Source organism: Rhipicephalus microplus, chromosome X (assembly GCF_043290135.1).
Source record: "Rhipicephalus microplus isolate Deutch F79 chromosome X, USDA_Rmic, whole genome shotgun sequence".
Taxonomy (NCBI): Eukaryota; Metazoa; Arthropoda; class Arachnida; order Ixodida; family Ixodidae; genus Rhipicephalus; species Rhipicephalus microplus.
The window spans coordinates 428,076,027-428,099,720 of NC_134710.1; the positions used below are offsets into that span (position 1 = coordinate 428,076,027).

At 46.3% G+C, this 23,694-nt stretch overlaps 1 pseudogene; it reads left to right on the forward strand.

The window, feature by feature from the left end:
* The first annotated feature begins 610 nt into the window (after window positions 1-610).
* On the forward strand, window positions 611-23,395 carry LOC119161836 (uncharacterized; annotated as a pseudogene).
* Window positions 23,396-23,694: the final 299 nt, after the last annotated feature.

The following is a 23,694-nucleotide window of genomic DNA, read 5'->3' on the forward strand; positions in this document are numbered from 1 at the left end:
GTAGCGGCTCTCCAGAAAGATGGGAGGAAATCATTGTTGGCGCGTCTGAACAATTCTGGCTGCCATCTGAGACGTTTGAGAAGTCGTATTTGGGCTGGAAGTCCATGAGGGTTTGAGCAGCAGGCACTGGTGTGCTGGGGAAACTGATGGCGTGCAGCCTGAAAGCGGGCTCTGGGTCCATAGTGTGAGTGGTGTCGTGGGCTTCCACAGGTGTTAGTTCAGGCGCCGACTCAGCAGGCTGATCAGCTGGCTTGGCTAGGATTGTCTAATTGCCAGGAGCAGCTGGCGCAGCTGAATAAGTTTTTGCGGTGAATCCAACGGCGTCCGGAAAAGCAGCCGGCGTCAAATCTGTCACGAAGAGATGTGGCAGTGATTCTGGTGTCAGAACCGGCACACCGAATACAGGATCCGTGAACTCCGGGGTCGTAGTTCTCTGAATAAACGGCTAGATTAAAGCGGGAGGGTAGTCTCCATCACCTACGTAGGCGGTAGCCGGCAGGACAATTGTCTAGAGTGGCCATGGTGTGAAGGCGTCACGGAAGGTGATGAGTCAGGTGCCGTGGTGTCACCCTTGGAAAAAACATCAAGTTTGATGCTGTAAAAGTTGAGCATGGCGTCTCGCAGATCATCGTACAGGCGAGGGCTCCAGAGGTATGTGAGGCGGCGTTTGAGGTCATATGGAAGATGATATTCCAATACCTTGTACATGAACTCTTGGCTCCAGATGCCGTTGTGATGAAAGGCCGCCGCAAACTCCTCAAACTATGATTCTAGGTGAGAGGTGTAAAATGGTGGCAGTGGCGGGTCGAATTGGGGCTGCCAGGCTTGCGCTGGCTGGAACATAATCGTGGAGCTCGGAGGCAGCTGGGCAGCGTCAGTCGCTTGTCAGTGTGTTCGTGCTCACCAATTGGTAGCGACGTGACGGCGTCCGACGCAGACATGCAGTCGACGCAGAATAAATGAGCAAGCGAGACGTGCAGAAGGAAGCGAGCTGCCAAAGTAGAGCAGCGGTTGTGGCACCCAGCAAGCTAGAAGCAAACGAACGTTCTAGGCACCTCGGGACACCAGCCACCAGCGCTCGTCATCTTTTTTTCTAGCCAGCTGGCTGCCATTAGCGCTACCCCACATGCAAAACAGTTTTGTACGGCCAGAGGAGTTCGGTAAACTGAGAAAAATACTTTGGATATTGGCATGGGGATCGGCCTTCTACTGCAGACGTTCTTGCCAACATGCCATTAGTGAATTAGCCTGCGAGTTATTTGGTTGTGCAAATGGAATGCTATCGTGGCAGTGAGCCGTACTGGCCGCGGCAAGCCACTGATCTGGGGGAAAAAGTGGAGAAAGTGGAGGATGGGACTTTTCGATTTTCACGTGGGTCACCATAAGTAATCTTTTCTTTTTCTCCAAACTCTGGTACACAATACAGGTTTTGCATTGCTCGCGTATAACCGTGCAGAAGCTGCACCGTGTTTTTGCAGGATTTAAACGCGTGGATCAGTGTGGGAATGATCTAGTAGAGATTACTTGTACAAATCTTTGAGCTTCTTGCCAGAGACGCTACTTTTTGCAGGGCTGCTGTTTGCCGTATTGCCGCATGCTTATAACTTCAGTCGATGCTCTATGAAAGTCAAATTACCCACCCTGTTACTGAGAGGCACCTGTGTTCATCGTATCAAGAGAGCCCTGCCCCAGAGCACCACGACTCTTGTTCTCTTAATTATGCAAAGTTGATTTTGAATGTGATGAAAGAGAACGAATCAACTGTGACTCTGATCATAGATGAGATTCATATAAAAGCATACTTTGACTACAAAGATGGCCTCATCGCAGGTGCTGCTGTAAACAATTTCTCTGCAGATAAAACAGCACGTGTTTATATGGAACAGAACGTTTTGTCAAATCACAAATATGATGCTCATATTATGCCAGCCACTCAGATTTGCTCAAAAACTTTGCACCAATTCTTAAGGGAAAGATTTACTGACGTAGGGTTTACTTGGTTTAGAAATGTAGCAGGTGTCTCGATAGACTCAATAAGTTAGAAAGCAATGAAGGTTTTCACTAACCCTCCTGAGCAAAGGATTGTACATAGCGATCCAGGTCATCCGTCTCGGCCACTATCTTTTATTTTCGACACCACTCACGTGTTTAAGTATTTGAGAAACAATTGCCTTGTTTCTCAAATGATGACATTGCATGCTGAGTAACTCAGGGGACGAATTGCAACTCATGAATACGGAGTTAGACAAGGAGAGCAGAAAGGTGGGTCTTAAAATTAATCTGCAGAAAACGAAAGTAATGTACAACAACCTCGGAAAGGAGCAGCGCTTCGAGATAGGTAATAGTGCACTTGAAGTTGTAAAAGACTATGTCTACTTAGGGCAGGTAATAACCGCAGAGCCTAACCACGAGATTGAAGTAACTAGAAGAATAAGAATTGGGTGGAGCACATTCGGCAAGCACTCTCAAATTATGACAGGTAGATGGCCACTATCCCTCAAGAGCTGTATATAACAGCTGTACCTTGCCGGTACTTAGCTACGCAGCAGAAACCTGGAGACTTACAAAGAGGGTTCAGCTTAAATTGAGGACGACGCAGCGAGCAGTGGAAAGAAAAACGGTAGGTCTAACCTTAAGAGACAAGAAGAGAGCAGAGTGGATTAGGGGACAAACGGGGGTTAAGGATATCATAGTTGAAATACAGAAGAGGAAATTGACATGGGCTGGGCATGTAGCGCGTAGGCAGGATAACCGCTGGTCACTAAGGGTAACTAACTGGATTCCCAGAGAAGGGAAGCGGGTTAGGGGGAGACAGATGGTTAGGTGGGCAGATGAGATTAAGAAGTTTGCGGGTGTAAATTGGCAGCAGCAAGCACAGGACCGGGTTAACTGGCGGAAGATGGGAAAGGCCTTTGTCCTGCAGTGGACGTAGTCAGGCTGATGATGATGATGATGTCTGAATCAAAGGAACTTTGGAAAATGCATATACTATATTGACTTAAACAGCAGTGAACACAAACCAGCTATCCTCACAGCATCATTTAAACCATTCGCGATTTGCATGATGCCAATAAAAATGAGCTATTAAAGATAGCAACTACTTTGTCATTCAATGCCCTGGACTCATCTGACATGGAAGAGCAAAATGTCAAGTACGTACTGCATGTTTTTGAAGAGTCAAATGTAGCTGACTCAACTCTACGACCTTACAACATGCAAAAGGAACTGCTGATTTTACGGCCACAATCCCAACTTGGTGGAGGATAATGAATGTCAAAACAGCAAGGAAAGGTGTGCGCCTGCGTGATGATATGCAGCGCCCAATAACTTCTGCATTCTGCCCTCAGATGGAATTTTTGAAGAAAATTCCACAGTGGCTTGACTACTGGGAATGTCTTAGGCACGATTCTGGGCATTTCACATCGGAAACACACATGGCTCTCGGCCACATCAGTAATGCTCTGCATGAAACTTTGCTTTTCTATTTACATGACCAGGGTTTTACGTATGTGCTGATTGGGAAATTTCAAACCGATTCCCTTCAATAACGGTTTGAAAAATATCACCAACTGAGCGGTTCTCAATATCATGTTTCAGTTCAACAAGACTCTGAGTTTAAGAGCAAGCTGAGGCCGCAAAATGTCCTCGATATTCTTGACTTGTAAGTCATAGCTCGTCCTGTCAGAAAGGCAACTTATGATTCACTTTATGAAATGTTTCGTGTTAAAGTTACTAATGCAGACGCCGAGAAAAAATTTCTAGGATGCCTGCTGTGAATTATGTTGGAGGATATTGTGCACGTGGTGAACTGAAGCAGTTTATGGGTCCAGTTCGTAAGGAAAACCTTGTGTTAGAGAACGCAGAATTGAACCGAAATGAAAAGGTACTCATTGCAGGTATGTCAAAAGGTGGGCTGAAGTTCCCACAAGCTGTCGTTGTTATTGCAGTGCAATTCACAGAAATTATTCTCAGTAAGCTGAGAGGTGACAAGTATGCTTCAAAATTTTTTGCAGTGGTCAACCAAAAGGAAGCATTGGTAATACTCGCGTCTCAAGCACTGAATAATTTTGATTTCTTGAGCTCTGTGACTAACGTCATTCCCCATCAAAAGCGATGCTTCTTGTATTGAGTGCAGCGACGCATACACTGCTCAACAATCTGTGAAAAACAGCAAACAATGAACGGACTATTCTGAATGTAAAGCAAAAGGTCCAGATACTAAACGACAAACTGACGATTGCAAAAAAAAAAGGTCGCAAGGTGCAAACCATGTCGAAATGAAAAGTGACTTAGGAGAAAAAAATATCGGTATAATATGTCCTTTTCCTTCAACTATACTAAATTTCGAAGTAATAAGGTTTTCTTTTCTGCCCTGTCGAATTGTTGCATTGAACAGCTGAATTGAAGTGTGTTATTTGTATATCACCTGAAACATTTTGGGCAATGTTTGAAACTATGTATGTCCTGAAAAAGGGTTTATTGGCGACTGTTGCGATCGTGGTCCTACTATGAAACACGATCGGACAAGAGCAACGGTCGAGCAGATGCCGGCGATGATCAGCACGAGCCGAGCGAGCGAAGCCAAGCACCCAGTACCCAAGCGGTGGCGATGTTGTTTGCCAACGATGCGTTTTCTTCTTCACAATTTGCCCCCGCCGAAAAAGAGCCATCCTGGCGACCTAAGAGTCTGGAGGCAGAGGGCTATGATATGGCTTAAGGCGGGCGATGTGGACGATGTCACGTCCACGCCGGCGCATGTCGTCAGATGGGGAAAGTGGCTCGATGAGAAAATTCACCGGCGAGGTTTGCTCCAAAACGCGGTATGGGCCCTCGTACTTTGGAACGAGTTTTGAGGATATGCCGGGGCTTTGGTAAGGAACAGCCAGCCATACAAGTGATACCGAGGAATAGCTGGGGCTTTGTGAAGAGTCGGCGTTGTTTTCTTTCTGGCGCTGTTGTTCTTGCGACGTAAAGGTGCGTGCGAGTTCACGGCACTCTTCCGCATTACGGGCAGCTTTGGACACAGATGGGCATTCGGATGCGTCAGGATGGTATGGAAGGAGAGTGTCGATGGTGTGGGATGGTTCGCGTCCATAAAGAAGAAAGAAAGGTGAAAATCCAGTGGTAGACTGTGCCGCGGTGTTATATGCGAACGTGATGAATGGAAGAATGCGATCCCAGTTAGTATGATCGGATGTCACATACATGGCGAGCATATCGCCAAGGGTGCGGTTAAATCTTTCCGTGAGCCCGTTAGTTTGCGGGTGGTATGCAGTGGTCTTGCGATGAACAACATGGCATTGAGAAAGCAGAGACGTGACGACTTCTGATAGGAAGGCTCGACCTCGGTCGCTTAGTAGCTCTCGAGGTGCACCATGTCTTAGTATGAAGCGATGAAGGATGAAGGATGCTACGTCCCGCGCAGTGGCACTTGGAAGGGCGGCGGTCTCAGCGTAGCGTGTTAAATGGTCCACAGCGACTATGATCCACCGATTTTCATCTGATGTTGTCGGTAGAGGGCCATAGAGATCAATTCCGATCCGATCGAAAGGTTTGGCAGGGCACGGGAGCGGTTGAAGCGCACCGGACGAGTGGAAAGGCGGTGATTTGCGGCGTTGACAGTCAGGGCAGCCCATAACGAATTTTCGAACAAAATTATACATTCCGCGCCAGTAGAAGCGATGGCGAATGCGTTCGAAAGTTTTGAAAACTCCGGCATGACCACATTGGGGATCGTCGTGAAAGGAGGCGCAGATTTGTGATCGCAAGCTGCGCGGGACAACCAAGAGCCACTTACGACCTTCGGGGGCGTAGTTGCGTCGGTGTAGCAGCCGATCACGAATCGCGAAATGAGCAGCTTGACGTCGGAGAGATCGTGGTACCGCAGTGGTTGACGATCCAGAGAGACAGTTAAAAAGGGAAGCGATCCACGGGTCCTTGTGTTGTTCACCGGTAAAAGAGTCGAGGTCGAGAGATGCGACGGAGTTGGTACCAGTGGTTTCGCAGGCCGAGTCGGGAGGTAAAGGCGAACGCGACAGGGCGTCGGCGTCAGAATGCTTGCGTCCGCTGCGATAGATGACACGAATGTCGTACTCCTGGATTTGCAGTGCCCACCGAGCTAGGCGGCCAGAAGGATCTTTCAATGTGGCGAGCCAACAAAGTGCATGGTGGTCCGTTACCAGGTCGAATGGGCGACCGTACAAATAAGGGCGGAACTTGCGAAGCGCCCACACTAGCGCCAAGCACTCTTTTTCAGTGACGCTGTAATTGGCCTCAGCTTTAGTAAGTGTGCGACTCGCATAAGCGACGACGTATTCGGAGTAGCCCGGCTTGCGTTGGGCGAGGACGGCGCCTAGACCAACCCCACTAGCGTCTGTGTGAACTTCCGTTGCAGCTGTTGGGTCGAAATGCCGAAGAATTGGAGGAGATGTTAGCAGACTACGGAGCGTGGCAAACGCGACGTCGCAGTCAGAAGACCAGGATGAAAGGTCTGCATCACCGCGTAGGAGGTTGGTCAGTGGTGACATGATCGACGCAAAATTTCGCACGAAGCGCCGGAAGTACGAGCATAGTCCGACAAAACTGCGTAATTCTTTCAGTGTAGTAGGTTTCGGGAACTCAGCGACTGCTCGCAGTTTTGCAGGGTCGGGTCGAACACCATCCTTGGACACGATGTGCCCTAAGATGGACAGCTCTCGCGCTGCAAAGTGGCACTTTTTAAGGTTCAGTTGGAGCCCAGCGTTGGTTAAACACGTCAGCACCAGTTGGAGCCGACGCAGATGTGTAGGAAAATTGGGAGAGAAAACGACAATGTCGTCGAGGTAGCATAGACACACAGACCACTTCAGTCCACGCAGTGTGTTGTCCATGAGTCGTTCAAACGTGGCAGGAGCATTACAAAGCCCAAATGGCATTACGTTAAATTCGTACAGGCCATCTGGTGTAATGAACGCAGTTTTCTGGCGATCAGCTTCTGCCATAGGAACCTGCCAGTATCCAGATCGTAAGTCTAAGGAGGAGAAGAATTCGGCTCCTTGGAGGCTGTCAAGGGCGTCGTCGATGCGCGGTAATGGATAGACGTCTTTCCGCGTCACCTTGTTTAATCGCCGGTAGTCGACGCAAAATCGAATCGATCCATCCTTCTTTCGAACTAGAACGACAGGAGATGCCCAAGGACTGTGCGATGGTTGAATAACGCGACGGCGTAGCATCTCTTCGACCTGGTCGTTGATGACGTGACGTTCTGCTGCAGAGACACGGTACGGTCTTTGACGCAATGGCTGGTGCGAACCGGTGTCAATGTAGTGGTGCACTGCGGAAGTCCGACGCAATTGCGGCTGAGAAACGTCGAATGAATTCGCGAAGTGCTGGAGAAGATTAAGAAGCTCGGCGCGTTCATGGGCACTTAAGGTGTCGGCGATGGAACTCGAGAAGGTGTCACTCGATGAGCATTCCAGTGGGGAAAGGGCATGAAGTTCGGTCGAGGCGCTACTGCACGATTCGTCTGGCATGTTAAGGAATAAAGAGGAATCGAGGTACTCCACTCGACCGAGACATTCGCCGGCAAGTAGCGTAAGCGGTGCAGAAAGGGGGTTGTGCACGAAAATATTGCTTCGGCCCGCAGTGACGTCGAGTGTAGCGAAAGGCAAGGAAACGGCTCTGCGGCTCATGAAAATGTCGGAAGGTGTAAACATTACTGTAGCGTCGTTATGGTCATCGCAGCAAACAGGGACAACGGCAAGAGAGGCTGGCGGAATTTCAGTGTCTTCACGTACGACGAGTTTTGGAGACCGCTCAAGAGTTTCGTGCAAAGGTTCGTCATACAGGTGCGAAAATTGAACTTCAGCGCGTGCGCAGTCGATGACGGCATGATGTTGTGACAGGAAGTCCCACCCGAGGATAACGTCATGCGAGCACACCGAAAGGACGATGAACTCGACAACGTACATAGAGCCTTGGATAAAAATGCGGGCTGTACAGGTGCCGAGAGGTCTGACTGGCTGTGCGCTAGCCGTACGAAGCGATAGTCCAGAGAGCGGCGTGGTCACTTTGCGGAGGGAGCGGCAGATCTGGGCGGCTATAACAGAAACGGCAGCACCTGTGTCGATGAGGGCAAATGTAGAAACACCATCGACAGATATGGCGACGACGTTAGCAGGTGAAGTGCGAGGACTTGGGCATTTCGATGACGGCGCAGTTCTTGCCTCTGGAACTGCGGCGTTCAGTTTTCCCGGTTGGAGGAAGCGGGTCGGGGACGCATTGGGGACAGAGATCGCCTGCGAGGAGACGGCGAGCGGGAAGAGTGAGTCGGAGCTGGGCGCTGGGGTGACTGAGACCCGGGAAGATTAGTGTAGCCATACTGCGGTGAAGGATAGGGAGCAGGTAGGTGCGTGGGCGGCGGGTCATACGGTAACGGCCAAGTAGCGTTGTGTTGCGATTGGAAACGACGACGACAATATCGTGCCACGTGTCCTGGAGTACCGCAGGCGTAGCAGATTGGTCGATTGTCAGCAGTGCGCCAGGAATTGCTGACTCGCGGTGCAGCCCAAGGTGTCGGAAGAGGGGTAGAGTGGGGAGCAACTGCAGGCATGGGTGGCAAAAGCTGCTGGCGGGGTCTGCTGCGTACCACCTGGGCATAAGTAAGAGGCGCGGCCACGGGCTGCATAGCCGGCGCATGGGGAACAGTCACGGCCACAGGCTGCTGGTGGGCAGCGACGGGAACAGCCTGAGCTACCTCTTCGGCAATAACGTCGCGGAGTGGTGAGGGCAGACGAGAGGACGGCGGCTGCTGCGTGAAGGGAATCAACGACAGTTGCCGAGCTACTTCTTCACGCACGAAGTCTTTAATCTCTTGCAGGGTTGGTGCGTGGTCGGTAACGGAAGTGAGACTGGAGAGCAAGTCGGCGTGTGAGGAAAATGGCCGAGTCAGGGCGCGCTGCTTGCTCAACTCGTCGAAACTTTGACACAAAGTAACAAGTTCCGCAACGGTGGCAGGATTACGGGCGAGGAGCAGCTGATATGCACCGTCATTTATCCCTTTGAGGATGTGTTGAATCTTCTCCGACTCGGGCATGGTGGTGTTCAGTTGGTTGCAAAGTCCAATGATGTCTTCAATGTAGCTTGTGAAAGATTCCGTTGGTTTTTGTGCGCGAGTCCGCAAGCGTTGTTCGGCTCTGGACTTGCGGACAGCGGGTCGGCCAAAAACGTCAGCGAACAACGTTTTGAAGATGGACCACGTCGTAATGTCGTTTTTGTGGTTGTTATACCACATTTCGGCTACGTCAGTGAGGTAAACGATGACGTAAGTCAATTTGTCCGCGTCATCCCACTTGTTGTTTGCGCTTACCAGTTCGTAGTTAGCGAACCAGTCTTCCACGTCAGTCTCATCAGCTCCGCTAAAGACTTTGGGCTCTCGCAAACGAAGAACGCCGGGGTTGCTGGGGGATGGAGTGGAAGAGCCAGGTTGCGCGTTGTTGGTAGCCATGATGGTAGGTAGCGTTCGGTTGCGCAGCTCCAGGTTGAGGCGACGGCGAATGGCAGCACCCAGGTTCAGGCGACGGGGAATGTCAGCACCCTCCACCAATTGAAAAAGGGTTTATTGGCGACTGTTGCGATGGTGGTCCTACTATGAAACACGATCGGACAAGAGCAACGGTCGAGCAGATGCCGGCGATGATCAGCACGAGCCGAGCGAGCGAAGCCAAGCACCCAGTACCCAAGCGGTGGCGATGTTGTTTGCCAACGATGCGTTTTCTTCTTCACAGTCCTTTCTCCACCATGTAACTGCTCACATGGGCTCATAGGTATGTATATATATATATATATATATATATATATATATATATATATATATATATATATATATATATATATATATATATATATATGAGCTCATCAGTGCCATGCCTGCATCCAAAATAACTTTGACCTCCAAAATATAAGTCTAGCTCATCGCTTCTCAGTTGCAGTGCCACCTTTCCTAAAGCACGAAAACTCGCTGACAAACGAATCTTACATGAAATGCATTGCATAAATCAAAATTACAATTGTACCTTGGTGATACAACGGCCCCCAAGGGAGTGACACTCTACTTCACCGCTACAAACCTAGATAAACACTACCAAATAACATAGAAAAATATCCTTTATGAGACATCTCCTAAATGAAAAGAAATCGCTCTCAATCACAGCAATAAGCAGTCAAAGAAAGTGGGGCCGGATTCACAAAACTCACTTACGAAAACATTTTTGCGCAAGAGAAATTTCGTTGCGTAAGTCGATTCACGAAACGAAAAAAAAAACGTCATAAGGGACCATCGTTGTCACATCGGCCGCTGCAATAAAGCACGCTGTGACTGCCGGGGAAGATGTCAGCAATGGTGATGCAGTTGCTATATTTGCTTACGTCACCGAAAAGTGCTCGTAAGTGGATTCACGAAGCAAAATGGTGCGTAAAAACAGCGTGGCTGAAAAACAACCCTAAGAGTGGTCCGGACCACTCTTAGGAACAATGTGGCCATTTAGAACCTGCCACCGCGGCGGTATACTTTGATGGCCTGGCTGGTTTTGAGGTAATTCACGCCCATGAGAGCTGCCTGATGAGTGCTGGTGCGTTTTTATTTCTTTCGGCGCTTTGAGTTTCGTCTTGTTTCCCTTGTACGCAGTGGATGGTGTTGACAACCACCGTCGTCCAATAGGTTCGAAGTCGCAGTAATCGGAGAACTCTGTTGGCCGTCAATGGCGTAAAATTATGCTCGTAAAGATTTGTGGTTGGATGAAAACCAATGTAATACGTGAATGGTCGGTGCATTCGAACACGGCATGGCATAGGATCAACCTTATTTGTTACGTTGTTTTATTGCGCCCCATCTCATCCAATTAAAAGTGTGACTAGAAATCATTGCCTCATTGGTGGCAATTACCACCAAAGAGGTTAATGGGAGCACATTGCTTGCACGCTATTGGAAATAAAAATGAGAGGAACTTTTTAGTGAGTGGTTCATAGAGCTTGTGCTTCAGTGTACTTCCATTGGCTCTAACTGTCTAATGGGTGCGATCTCTGAAATACAGCTGTCAATAAATTTTCGGACGATCTATAATGGAGCGTACTTTGTAAACCGAAGCGTATTAATGGTGTGCCTGATTAGGCATGGAACTACAAACAAATCTTGCATTTTCACCTTCACTGTTCAGAAACCGATATGGACCGTGATAATATGGCAAGCAGTCGGTATAAAATGGCCCTAGTAACTTTGTATGACACCGGAAATATGCAAACCCTCATGATTCTGGAGCAAACTTTGGCTGAATTCCTCACTGCGACAATTACTAGCCATTTAACTTGGCGCACGAACTTCATTCAAAGGTATAGTGAGCCACTGACATGTATTTTGTGCGACGCTGCGACCACTTCACCTGAGAATAATAGCGTTGCGAAGGCGAATCTCCTGTCGCATGCTCTGATCGAAGCAGACGACAAACGCCAGCAGACGATGGCTTGGCCGACAGGCACAGCTTGTGATTGGTTGTGAAGCAATACCCTCTACACCAGCTCACTCCGTGACGTTGCCAAAACACTTCTTTCATCTGGCACGCCTGTCATGTTCGTCATATCACCCCCCTCGCACATAAGAGCAAATTTTGTCACGCCGGTGAAAATAGCGTGACTACTTTCTAAGAGCTCTCTTACGTGCTACGCAGTTGTCGAAAACAACATGGTGTCGTAAACAGCATATCGGTCGGTGCGACTTTCAGCAAACGCTTCTCGCATGAGTTACTTCAGCGTTCGACCGGATGCGTTGTGACTACGGCAGCTCTTTCGGTGCGTGTAAGCAGTGCGGAAAGCTGCGGCAGTGCAATGGTGCACGGTAAAGCGCAGTGAAGCCTGTGCGTCGCTGTGGTTAACAAGCAGGGATCGGCGTTGCTGTATCGATGGAAACTAGCACTCGAGAAGCCTGCAATGTGTGTTTGTGTGCCGGTAACAGTTCGTTTGCTTGACTTTTCAGTCTCTCTATTGGGTGCCGTGCGACATTTCAGGTTGACAGCGTTTTGGAACGTTACTTGAGTGACCCCAAGTACGTACGGAAACGTATGAACTACGCGCTGTGTTCGGTTCTTGCTTCGCCACTGGTTAGCCCGTACGCTTCTATTTCCTTGAGAGCAATCTAGTGTTCGGGAGTGAAACGATGTTCCTTGTGAAGAGCGGTGCTGTGTTGACGTTCGAAGACTTGTGAAGAAGCTGTACTCGTGTGATCGAACATTGACAGACAGCGTTGATAACTGTTTTGCCCTGCGAAGTTGCGGTGGCGGAGCTTGGCGCTTGTGTATGTTAACTCGTCACTTCTCGTTTTTGTGATAACCGTAGACCTAGCGCTGTGATGTAATGAACCAAAGCTGCGAGATGCTACATTCAGTTGTGGATTGTGTTACTTTGGCAGCGCGCCTAGGCTGCTCTTCAGTAAGAACTTAAGAGTTCTTTGAGGCACCGAGAGCCCGTGAACATCAAGCTTTCCTCCGGCCCCCAGAAAGAGCAAAGATTTTAACGATGCCTTGCTTTGGATGAAGTTGTAGGCCAGTATCGGCTAACTACAGGTTTTCGAGTTCGTCTGGCTATCGTTTTGCACGGCATTAGAGCCTTGACAACAGCCGGTCATGGCCAGTTCTTACACTTTATCAATGAACGTGCACGCCTGGCCAGCCCTTCATTGCTGTCATCGGAAGCTTCAAGTCTACAGATGCCCTTTGCCTGTTGGTCGTAGAGCAGACTCGGTTCCTAATGTCACCGACGGCTACTAAATGCTGCCATCGGTGAGTTCACCATGCAAAACTAAATTTGTTGCTATTCATGCAGTACTATAACGTGTGCAAATTTTTAAGCCCATCAGATGTAATGTTTCCCTATGGTTGATTTGATTCATTCATTGATTTGTTGGGTTTAACGTCCCAAAACCACCATACGATTATGAGAGACGCCGTAGTGGAGGGCTCCGGAAATTTCGACCACCTGGGGTTCTTTAACGTGCACCCAAATCTGAGCACACGGGCCTACAACATTTCCGCCTCCATAGGAAATGCAGCCGCCGCAGCCGAGATTCGAACCCGCGACCTGCGGGTCAGCAGCCGAGTACCTTAGCCACTAGACCACCGCGGCGGGGTTTCCTTGTGGTAAGTTGAAGGATGAAAAATGTACTACTACTGTTATATACATACATATATTATGAAGGAAATACATCAGAAGTTTTTTGTGATTGGATACAAGTGAGTTCTTGTTTGATTAGGAGGTTGGGCCTGTCTATTTACCACGTTTGATAGTAGGAAAGTTAATGTGAATTTATTTTCCAGGAGCCAGGTTGCCCTTAAGAAATTTATGTTATTTTGGAAAATTAGTTCTATAGACGATTACCACTGTGGTAGCCCTATACTTCACTAGGAGAGATATATTGGTGTACGTAAATTTGACATGATGCTTTAGTTTATTTCAAAGTAATTATGGCAGATTTTGGTCACTTTGACGAAGTGATAGCTTCGTCAAACAAGTATTAAAAGTGAGTGCTTTTAATGATTGTTTTAAAATATCAAGTTTTTGGCTCTTCACAGATCGCTGAGATTGGCTTGTTAAGGTCCTGTGATGCATTGGTTGCACACACTGGCACATCCATCCTCATCATGACTTGAAGCACCTGTACATAAATAGGAATGACACGTGCTCCCTAACTCTGCAAGTTTATGTCACTGCTGGGACTGTTATCATTCAGCGGATGTGGCCTGGAAGCATGCATGGCAGCCTTATTTGGAATGACTACGATTTGTTTGGGAGCTTCGAGGGCACAAAACTGCCTAACGGCTGGCTGCAAGGTTAGTCTTTCTTTAATACATACGATTAAGTGAACACCACTTACTGTGCACAAATTGAAAACACAAGCATGGTTGCTTGCAGTGGATACCTGTAGTATTCTCACACGTAATTCTTATTCAACAATTATGGAACTAAATAGCAAGGTAATTGAGAATGTTGAAAGTTGAAAGCCTGCAGCTTATGAATGAAACTCCAATCATCTGAGACTCAAAAGCTTGTGCTTTTAAACGAGCACAAATACTTCGACTCCTTATTGAGCTCTCGAGCTTGTGACTCCCTCTGTGGATCAAGTGCTCTCGAAGGAAATAACATGTGGGTGAACGTCGCCTGGCTGTTCACAACTTGCAAGGAGAAAGACCTATTGAACAAGCCTCAGACGACATAGAACAAGTAACTGCACCTTTACCTCATGTAGCTTTTTCTCTCTCAGTACTATGGCTTGTTGTGTTTCAGACGAACGTGTTCATCACGATTGCATAGTGATATATATTTTTCTACAAATTGTACCTGACTTAAGTATGCATTGTTGATTTCTAAAGGTGACGTTCAGTGTGTTTCAAAGCCTTGGCTCCTCATCTCTCTGTCTGTAGCTATACCTATTTCAGCAGCAGTGCGATGCAGCCAGCAGGCATGCAAGCCAAGTCTTGGAGCGCTCATTTGGTGTTCTGTGCAGGACGCAGCATATCCATCCGGCAAGACACTGGTATCAACAACAATGGTGAGCGTTGATGGCACCTGCAAGAGCCCGTTGTGTTTGTTGCGTATGATTATTTCCCCTGATGAAGTGCATTTTTGAAACGTTTTCTTCATTTAGAATATTAGATGTCAGCAACAAGCACACTCATAATCCACAAGTGCTTTTTGTCTTCTAGACTGCCCATTTGCTCCTATACGCGGTATGGTGAGCGTGCTATATTAGACTGCCTTAAATTTCTGAACATTGGCTTTGTGTTGTAATGCAGTCTAACTTGTCTTTCTTAGTGAACTTAATTGTGGTCTGCTTCTCGCATTAATGTGTGAAGTCGAAATAGAAGAAACTTTTATTGGCTTTTTATGCCTGGCAGAAGTTTCATGCCCTCATCTATAACATTGTAGTTTTGCTCTTGTATCTTAATAAAATATATTTTCAGTCTTCACTGTGTGTATGTGTTGAGGCTTGTCATAGGCTTCTGAAATTACGACATCTGTAAATATGAGCGCTTATTTAACAACTGTACACTCTTGCATGTAGCAAGGTTGTAAAAATTATCTGTAATTTTCTAAGTTCCAGCAGTAACAAGAGATCCGGTGCTCCACGGTCATGTACAGTGTATCAAGAATAGAGCACAGAAGACCAACAAGTATAAAGGGAATGCCAGTGACTGTTCTCCTGCTCAAAGTTTATGACAGGAGAAAGAGCACATTGTGATGTCGGGAGCAGTTTGAATTGTATACGTAGTAACATTCTGCGCAGCTGCAGCTTAACTTCTTAGCAGTGCGTTATTCAGCAGTTCCTTTGCTTGCATTACAAATTACTTAAATTTTGCATGGAAGATACCAAACTATGACACCAATTTAAAGGCTGCTGTAGTGTTAGTGGGCAAATAATTTTGAGCTGAAGTTTTTAACGTGCGTTTTAAGTGCCTGCGTGTCTCTGCATTTACCTATCATAAATCACAGCATCCATGGTCGGCTATGGTAACTGTGTTTGCATCTTTGTAGTACAAGAAGTAAAGCCGTGGATGCAGTAATCTTGTACTTAGTCAATATAATCCATCAGTATACACTCATTTGTATAGAACCAATGATGCCATGAGTGTATAAGCCCTGAGAAGTGAATCTATGTGAATTATTTCATTTGATAGGAAGAGGATCATCACTACACCTATTATATCTTACCAGTACATTTTAGTGCTTGTGTATTGTTATCCCACTGCCTGTCCGTCCTTCAACGGTCTACTTCTCTGTTTATACTGTGTAAGTGTAACTTTTTTAATGTATACTTTGCTCGGATAGATTTGTTTATTATGTAAACGTGTACTATGCAAGTGACTTATCATCTATGCAGCTTTACTTAGACTAGAAATAAAAGTATCTATTTTAATTTATATGTAGCTATAGCAAGCATTTACTTATCGTTTTCTAGGTGCCTGTACAATTGTTTAGCCCTACAAAGGTACTGGTATACTCTACTATTGAAGCTGGCATCTTAAAATACCTTGTTAGAGAAGTAATTTTGTGTTGATAACAATTATTACTATTCTCAAATGAGCTGTGAAAAGTATATAGAAATGTATTTACATTTTTCGAACTGTGTGAAGGTAATTGTCATAATGTTCTTTCATTGTGGTCCCTGTTTCATGCAAATGACATATATTACTTTGCAGTGGCATAGTATTAGTTGTGATTTTACACATACGTGCTGAACAACATCGCAGGTGAGGCCAGCAGCAAGACATACATGCAGTGCACTGGAGCATCACCTCACATATTGTACAGTCTTTGCCCGCCAGTAAACTCAATATTTTTCAAGCAGACTAATAGACAGCTGTATGGGAACTGCGTTGATGTGCAAACTTTCGAAGTCTTCTTGAGGAGTGTTTTTTATCATTTTAGTCAAAGTGAAGTAGCTAACCAAGGCCACAACTGGTGAGAATGTGGTGGTTTCCTCTCTCCAAAACCACTCCTACCAGCTGCCTCAATGTTAGCATGCGGTGAATTCACAAACTCTAAAAATAATTGGTCTTTGTTTTCTTGGCCGAAAGAGTCACTTCCACCGTTGAACCACTACGATGCGCCAGAAAAAAACCTTTTAGCTAAATAAAGTTGATTCTACTTTTGAGAAGTGTTTTCGGGAAATGAAATGGCGCCTATAGCTGTCGATAGAAACACTGTTCCCACCAAGGAACTTAGTAGCTTATATTTGTATCATTCATGTATTTTCTAGAATTTCTTTGCGCTCTGCCAACTTTCAGCCCAAGTGTCCTAACATGCTTTGTTAGTGTGTTGTGAATGAGCCAAGCTATGTAAAGAAACAGAGTGATATTGCCGACATGTACAAAATATTGATGCACAGCCCTTTTCTTTATCATGACATTGTCAAGGGCTTTATTCTTGTGTTTCTTATAAAAACTGCTTGTCACTGGGCAGCAGCAAAAAACTATGCATCAAGCTTTTGCAAGATGGTTCGAGAAACACCGTGTTCAGACATAACTGTGCTGGTGGATTTCTCTCGTAAGTTACTTTCTGTACAGTCAAAATGAGTGTATTTGAATTGTTGTTTTATAGCTATTCATTTTAATATTTACACCTGAGTGTATGTATGTATGTATGTATGTATGTATGTATGTATGTATGTATGTATGTATGTATGTATGTATGTATGTATGTATGTATTTATGTATGTATGTATGTATCTTTTAATTCAGAATCCGTTTATCATTGGTGAGTAAGTTTGGTAATGATTTGGCTGAATTTGTTTCTAGTTCCTTTTCTTCTGAGCCATTATACATTTCCATTTGGTTTTGTACTGCATAAAAATAAATGTAACCTTACACAAAATATGTGTGTTCGGAGGAGTTGTTTCATTTGCCAACCTACAGTCTTGGGCAAGAAATTGGGTTAAATGGAACGAACCTGCGATGATTAGTTTAGAGCATAGCTACTCGACATGGCATATTTTGTACACATTGCGTTGGTCGAATATGTTGATTTCAACATATCAATTTTAATCAGAATAAGCAAGCTATCACCCGTGGTTGTATATGTGTGTGATATTTATGCATATTGTAATTAATACCGGTTGGCAATTACAATTGAGGTCACAAACCTAGTCAAGCTGAACACACGAATTTTGTCCATGCACCTTTCATCTACACTGGAACTGTTGTTAATAAAAAATAAACTTCGGTTTAAAAATTTATTCTAATAACCAATAGCAGAGTATCTCTCTATGACAATAATCAAATCGCCATTGTTCTGTTCCATTCTGGACAATAGGGGACCCTCTCAGCTGAACTCGATTAACTGCTATGGTTCATTTTAACCATTGACAGTGACATTACAAGGAAGTGCGCAGCATGACAGATAGCGGGACAGCAGACACAAACTAATCCCTCTGTTTGTGTCTGCTCTAACTGCCCGTGCTCTTTGGCCTTGCTGCATGTGATGATGCCCAGCAAATTAGCACGAAAGCGTGTCCCGACAAAGGCAGTCAACTTGGCCGCAAGCAGTTAGCTCGCTGCATGTGTAGATTTTCTTCAAAACAACGTGACGACTGATCAGTGGTGGAATATCCAAACACGTGAAAAGTAATATACCAAGTATGATATTGGTATTTCACCACTGGACACATTTGTGATAAGAGAGGATAGAGGAAAAGTTTATGAGCCCTGAATCATGTAATTTATGAAGGAGCACGGCACAGCCCCTTTGGGTCAAAAGGGGAGTGAAAGAAGCAAGTGCGAACGCCACCTTCTCAAAAAATTAGTACCCTCCACCACGCATAATGTCAGGCCGGGCAACCTCTTGAACAATATGTGCTCAGCGACTCCGCGAATCGAACCAAGTACCTCCTAGATTGTAGCTGAGCGCTGTAACCGCTCGTCCAGCGCAGCAGTGTTTACATTCACCCTATTGCTGATATATCGTCATTCCTTCGAATGACGCCAAATGCAAAAACGCCCGGTGAAACTTCGTCAAAAATAGAAAAAATACTTAGAATGCATTTGCCCAAGGTTACTAGAAGATAGAGACCGCCACGTGTGGCTATATAACCGTATGCTATTTAGCTTGTACACTACTGGCATGACGTTGAGATAGCCGGCTCTAACGTAGGCTACCTTCTCATAGTTTGCCCAATTTAAATAAGAAAATAAAAATATACATCAGCCTGTGACAACACTAATCCACTATTATGAATTCACTGTCACTAGTGTCACTTTCACTAGATGAATTATCAGTTTGTTTCCATTATCGTTATTTAGGGAAAATTTGGCTCATTGACTCACAACTCTCCTAATTAGCATTTATTCTCACATCTAAACACAGTCACACTTCGTCCCGCTTCTTGTGTGGCTGTCACTGCCATAAAACGCGTACTCCACTTTTTTATGCTCTCCAAGCATTCGACGCTGCTTTGCGGAAACATTCCCTGACGTCTGCTGGGCCAGAAAATTGTCTTCATTATCTATCGATTTCAAGCTTTCGCGGTGACGAAATAAGAGTCTCTCTCTCTCTCTCTTTTTTTTCGTCCTTTTTGTACGTGTGATACCGTCTATCGACATTTGAGGCACACTTTCAAACATTGCATGCATCGATTTATGCGTGGTTTCATTGGAGTGTTGTTTACTTGTACTTGGCGAGATAGTGCATGCATTGCTCGATGGCTTAGGCCATCGAGCAATTTTTTTAGCTACAGTCGTTAATGAAAGGTGAGCGCTTGGCTTTGCACAGCCCACCAAAACGTCTATTACAACGTACGCGGCATCCCGTAAGCGCTGTAGCAGACGCTCGCGTAACTGAAACTTAGGTGCAGCAAATCATTGGCTATCATCGCATACTCTCGATTCTATAGATTCGTCTTCTCCTGTTCTGGCTCACTTCGACCCTACGGCACCGACCGAAGTCCGCACCGATGCCAGCGGTTACGGAATAGGCGCTGTATAGGCTCAGCGACAATGTGGGCAGCATCGCGTGATAGCTTATGCCAGCAGGCTGCTGTCCCCCTCGGAGCGTAATTATTCCATCACAGAGCGCGAATGCCTAGCGCTGGTGTGGGCAGTCGCGAATTTCACCCTTACATATACGGCCGACCATTTACAGTCTTCACCGACCACCACGCTCTTTTCTGGCTCGCCTCCATTAAAGATCCCACAGGTCGTCTCGCCCGCTGGGCACTGCGCCTCCAATAGTATTCTTACACCATAGTGTATAAGTCGGGAAAACTGCACAAAGATGTGGATTATCTGTCACGCTACCCTGTCGTCGACTGCAATCCTACGAGCACTGATTCTGTGGGTTGCGTCCTTTCCATCTCCCAGCTGATTCATCTCGGGGACGAGCAGCGTCGCGATCCGGGTATCAGCCGCCTAATACCACAGCTCGAATCTTCACCACAAGACGCTTCTGTTCGCATGTTCGCCTTAAAGGACCACACTTTATATCGGCGTAATTTATCGCCCAATGGTCACGACCTACTTTTGGTCATACCAAAGCACTTGCGCTCCACAGTCCTACGCGAGCTCCATGACGCACCAACCACGGGTCACCTTGGTGTCTCTCGCACATATGACCGTTTGCGCCGCCGCTTCTACTGGCCTGGCCTTTCACGCTCTGTACGTCGTTATGTCAACTCTTGCGAAATTAGCCAGCGTCGCAAAAAGCCGTAGAGACTCCCTTCCGGGTATCTTCAGCCTATCGACATCCCATCGGAGCCATTCTTCCGTGTTGGTTTGGACCTTCTCGGTCCCTTCCCAACATACGCCTCCGGAAACAAGTGGGTCGTGGTTGCTACAGATTACGCGACACGCTATGCAGTTACGCGAGCCATACCAACAAGCTGCGCTACAGACATCGCTGAATTTTTACTACGCGATCTCATTTTATTGCATGGAGCCCCTTGTCAACTGCTGACAGACCGAGGCCCTACGTTCCTTCCGAAAGTTGTTGCTGATATCCTGCGTTCCTGCTCTACCCAACATAAGCTCACGACATCATACCATCTCCAGGCAAACGGGCTTACAGAACGTTTAAATCGCACCCTGACAGACATGCTATCGGAATACGCCTCGGCCGACCATCGTTATTGGGACCTTGCACTACCCTACATGACGTTCGCATACAATTCATCCCGGCATGACACTGCTGGGTACTCGCCATTTTACTTTCTGCTTGGACACGAACCATCATTGCCGTTGGATACCTTCCTGCCAGCCGCTGTGCAGTCTACTTTTGAATATGCATGCGACGCTATTACCCGAGCTGACCACGCTCGTCAGCTTGCCCGCAGCAGATTATTGGCGTCCCAAGACTTGCAGAAGCATCGTTACGACGAGTGGCATCACGACTAACACTTTCGGACAGGTTCCCTCGTTCTTCTTTGGTCCCCTACGCGACATACAGGCCTCTCAGAAAAGCTTCTTTCGCGTTTCACGGGACCAAACCGCGTGCTTAGACGAGTGACCGACACTACATATGAAATTGTCCCCTTACAATTCCTCAACCTCTTCTGCTCTGCTGTATAGGGACATCGTCCACGTATCAAGGCTCAAGCGTTACCTCACTGCTCCTTCTGGGGCCCCGTAAGCTCGTTGGGTCGGCGCTTTTGTCGCCGGGGGTTGTGTTACGTGATTTCGGCTGACTGAAACAGGGCATAGTGGGACATACCCAGGAAAGGTTCCTCAGACTGAGAGTAAAGAAGTGGACGTTGTCTGTGAGCTGCGTTGTGGCTGTGGACTGACTATCGTTATTTTCCACGTAACACTTGCATGTATTTGCGTTGCTTAGTATTGAGCTCCACGTGCCAAGTGACGCACCAGTTTTAGACGCGGTTCAGATTGGACTGTAGATTAGTGAAGTCATTGTGGCTATATTCTAGACATAACAGCAAACCAAGGAAGGAGTGTTGAAATAATAAGGAAAAACCGGCTAGTTGGTTTCGCTGCAGACTGAAGCTAAAGTGCACTTAGACAAGGACAGAGACAATAAGGACAGAGAGACCAGCGCCGACTCACTGATTTTTTTCAATAAAAAACAGATTTTATACTCTTTCCAGCACCACAATATAACTGCTCATGAGCGAAATTGGTATCGCACAAAAATATATACCAATAAAAACCTTAATAAATGCAGTGTAATATCACATGTTATTCCTACATTCATTTACTTTTTCAATCAGCGATACTGAAGGATGACTTACGCACATTGTAGGCTGAGCAGGGTCAACAAGGATATGACGGAAACGCGTTTGCCGAGGCTGAAGACAGGAGTTTGTTCAGCGGCTTTGGGTGCGACATCTGCAAAAACGTGTGATCGCAAGTTTCAGTTTCACTGGTTGACCATCTGTACGGAGTGATAGGCGGTAATGTTTTTGCTTCTACGGGCAATCTACTTCCGCTTTGCGGATCTGCGCTTAGGGCGTACGTGCCCTAATAGCATTTCGCCGCTTTGGCTGCTTCGGTGTGAACGAGCCTTAGGGTTCTGTGAAGTGCGCTGAATCACTTTCGACAAGTTGCTTTGCCAGCAGAGATAATAGCATACCGTGTACTTTACGCTAAAATTATTTCTTTGTTACTCTACTACATATTGAAAATGTTTTAGCTGTGCAAGTACGGTAGTATTATGAAATGGTTATAGTGGTTAATTTACGTCAAGCTGTCTAAAATCACAAATTGGTGGCCACGACGCCACGGTTTTTTCCTTTTCAGCTTATGTTATTCCAGCAATGTTATAACACACTATTCATACACCCTTGCGCTGGTTTCCTTTGCTTCTGCTGAGAACCACCGAAGGTCCGGCTCCCAACTTGTGTGTTGCTAGAGCTGTGCTCTCCGCTCTGTCTTGCATTCTCTAGTGGGCCGGTCATTGTTTGCAGAGTGCACGATAAGGGCGCGAAGGCCATTTTTTGAGCCATAATCAAGTGGCCCTAATCAAGCTATAAGAGCTGTGCTCTAAATCGTATTGCTACCTTTCTGTATTGAGTAAATATTCAACATTGTGTTTCTTTTTTTGGGGTACTTGCACGAATTTTTCCATCTCCAGAGAAAGAGGACACCAAGAAATCACTGGTGGCTACGAGAAGGCCAAAGTGAAAAATAAGTCACCAAGAGAACGCTGCTACAACTGTACATCTTGTGACAAATCATTCAAGAGGAGTCCAACCCTCAGAGATCACCTGCATACTCACAAAGGGGAGAAGCCCTATGTTTGTGATACATGTGGCAAGTCATTTGCGCAAAAAAGGAGTCTCAAAGATCATCATCGAATTCATACTGGCGAGAAGCCGTACGTTTGTGAGATATGTGGCAAGTCATTCAGGCAAAGAACGAGTCTCTCAAATCATCGACGCATTCATACCAGCATGAGACCCTACATTTGCGAGATATGTGCTAAAACATTCTCTAATTCCTCGAATCTTACATAACATATGCATGTTCACACAGGTGAAAGGCCTTACGTTTGTGATATATGCAGCAAAACGTTCGCGCATCCAAAGAGTCTCAAAATTCATCGACGAACTCACACTGGCGAGAAGCCCTACGTTTGCGACATATGTGGCAAATCATTCGCGCAACTCGCAAACCTTAAAGAACATCGACGCATTCATACTGGCGAGAGACCCTACAGTTGCGAGATATGTGGCAGGTCATTCGCTAAATTGACAAATCTTAAGCATCATCAACGTAGTCACACAGGCGAGAAGCCCTTCCTTTGCGAGACATGTGGAAAGTCATTCGCACGCTCGAGAACACTTAAAAATCATCTACGGAAACACACAAAAGAAAACCCTTTAACTGCGATGCATCTGATGAGCATTTCGTGTGGACTGGAGATAAACTTCTAAACCAACCAGTGAGTACAATTGAAAAGGGCTATCAGTGTGAAAGTTGTTTTGAATTATGTGCAACGTCATCATCTTCTGAATCGCATCAATGCGGACACAGAGAGGAGAAGCCCGAGGATCGCCAATAAACGAAAAGAAATATTTGTGTAGCCAGGCGATCTATTGCAGACTGATGATCGGAGCTTTTAATGAGGGGTAGATAAAGTGAACCAAGCAATCGACGGACCTATCGAGATGTCTTGGTAAAGTCTTAAGCAAAGATCATTGTGACCGGTTTTTTTACATTGCTGAGAAACTGA